Here is a 2,895-nt window from a genome sequence, read left to right on the forward strand (position 1 = left end):
ACCCTTTTATCAATTGAAAAAACTCACGCCTGTGAGGACTTGATCTCTCAGGTGGTGGGGTTGTTGGTACATCTAAGTCCCAACCAAGTGAGCTTGACTCACTTCTTCTTCGGTAAATATTTATATACTATCGATCAAACCTAAAAGTGTTTGGCTGAGACAAATTCTCAAATTTCTTATATCAAGAATCAGAGCGAATGTATGCGTATTATTCCTCATCTATCTTGTATATCGATGGATTAATATCTCATGAGGCATCGCTTTCAACTTTTTCTTAATGTGGATTTTCTGTTCTAGTGAGAAAATTAAATCATATGATTTTTTTTGGCAAAAATGGCTTAAATATAAGCTTACTTTGTGTTTATTTAACCACGTTGTGCTAACATCATTTATAGTTTGCTACTGAAAATAGCCACAAAAACTGACATATTTTTCTTTACGAAAGCTCTTTTATTGATTTTTTCAATTGCATCAAGACATTTTACTGTGCATGAGTTCAAATACTGGTATTCGATCAAAGAGCGCATTGGTAAACTGATATGCAGGTTATCATAATTGATAACAACTTTTGAACATAAATTAATTCATGGAGAACGACACAAACTCAGTATGTTGTGACCTATAGACTAGGCTGACATGTGAGCTAATGGCATCTCCAGTGGCACTCCTCAAACTCTCTCCATGCTTCCGACTGGACAACATAGACAAAAATACCTAGTCCAATGAGCCTCCGCAAACCTCCATCATTAATCCTCGACCTCGAGTGCCTGGTATTCTATATTGGCTCTCGGTTCGTGCTTCAGTTTCAGATCTAGATTAGTTTTGTAAAATACTAATCGCATGCATGGACAAAAGGCAAAAGCGACAAGAAAGTGAAAAGAAACTATGAACACTCGAGACACGGCTGAACACGAATCTTTCGTAAATAGCAAATTGTTCACTTAATGGAAGTGGACAAGCGCAAGTTATGCCTCGGTGCACTCATCGCAAGAAAATGGCCTGAGCAGTAGCAGGCCAGTATGCACAATCAGCAAACTAAGAAAAAGTATGCACGGTAAGCTTGATTAGTTAATCTCCTTGATTGATACTTCTTCCTTAATTACTCCTGCCTAATAGTAGCTTGCTTCCTTGTGACTGTTGCAGCAAGTACTACCGTTAACGAGGACGGATTGAGCGGACTTGCAGCGCAACATCCTGCTAGATGCCTCCCATGCATCCTTAGTTCAATATTGCCTAGTGCAACGCAACCGTAAGATAGGATCAAACTCAAATCATGTCCTTCTGTCACGAACCTCACCCCACCACCCTCACCGTCCATCGCATGTATCGATGCTATGGTGGTCCAGTGCTGCCCATGTATTGATGTTATAGTTTCCGATTTTGTTTGGCTACCTCGTACTTTCATGTTAATGTCTAACGCGGAGAGCATCTTCTTGCAGAATGCATGCATCCTGGATCTCATCTTCAATCTCATGCATGGGTTGCCTCTCAAATGGCACAAAGGATATGCACTTGGAGTTTCTTTATCTTTTTAACATAATAGATTCACTGTCTAAATAGTTTAGGACATCAGCATGGTCTTTAAAGTAATTCTTCAGAAATATATTTATTTTAGACACACGCACCGGGTATATCCAAATGAATTGTTTTTTAAAAGGAGGTTGAAACCACTGTCATCTGCATCATTTTTATTGAAGTTAATGCAAGGCAATGAAGCTAAAGTCATTAACAGGTAGAGTATGAAACTAAGACAACTATGGAAGAACCGTTAAAATTATGAAATTAACATCAACAACAAAGTCTATTTCTTCCTCAACAACGCCTTAAATATGGGCATGCGTCCACGCCGACATCGTCATGTCCAGCCGAAGACAACAAGGACAAAGACTGTCATCTTAGTTGTCAGTACCAACCAATGAAGGCAAGAACGATGCAAGTTCATCACCGACCAATGAAGGTCAGAACAAGAGTTTTCACTCCACACTTAAAACGGTGCTCAAACACCATCTCGATGGTGGATCTTCCGATAGTTGCACCAGCTATCCCTGCATGCTAGGCTGGAAAGGCGCTACCAGATGGGTGACACGTAATCCCACCGTAGACCACCCCCACGGGATTCGTAGGGGCTGCCCATGATGTGGCGCGGATTTGGTACAATTGTGTGAACCAGACTGTAGAGTCTACCATGATCCCAAGGCTGCTACCCTGGCATTGTTCTATTTTGGCAATTAGTTGTATACCAATTGTGAACTCTAAAAATGATTGATGGACAAACGTTCTTAAACTGCCTATATTATGTGGAGTATAGGCAACTGATTTCCCATCACGGGAGAACCATCTTCTATCACAATCGATTTATAAGTATCTATGGTGTATGGGTTTCACCTTTTGATTCCTGTGGTTTTTCTATTCATGTGTTTTAAACACCTGAATCATTATTTAGTAAAAGTATCCATATATCATTTTCCTATAAGCATTCAAACCATTTAGAAACTTTTATTTTACTATGGAGGCTTTTTATTGATTCCTCGTATTGCATCAAGAAATAGAAATATCATATGAAAAACACAAATATATTTTACTAAATAATGTATAGGAGTACACAATTGGATGACAAATCAGAGCCCCGTTCCACACGCCATGGCCGGTGCGGCACCTCGACCTACGGTACCACTTCCCGTTCGTGTTCGTCATATCCTTTTTGTAAAAGTATTCAAATAATTTTTAAAGTACTATTTTACCATGGAGGCTTTTTATTGATTCCTAGTATTGCATCAAGAAATAGAAATATCATATGAAAAACAGAAATAGTTTTCACTAAATCATTTATAGGAGTACACAATTGAATGACAAATCAGAGCCCCGTTCCTCGCGCCATGGCCGGTGCATACTACT

This window comes from Triticum urartu, chromosome 7 (genome assembly GCF_003073215.2).
Source record: "Triticum urartu cultivar G1812 chromosome 7, Tu2.1, whole genome shotgun sequence".
Taxonomy (NCBI): Eukaryota; Viridiplantae; Streptophyta; class Magnoliopsida; order Poales; family Poaceae; genus Triticum; species Triticum urartu.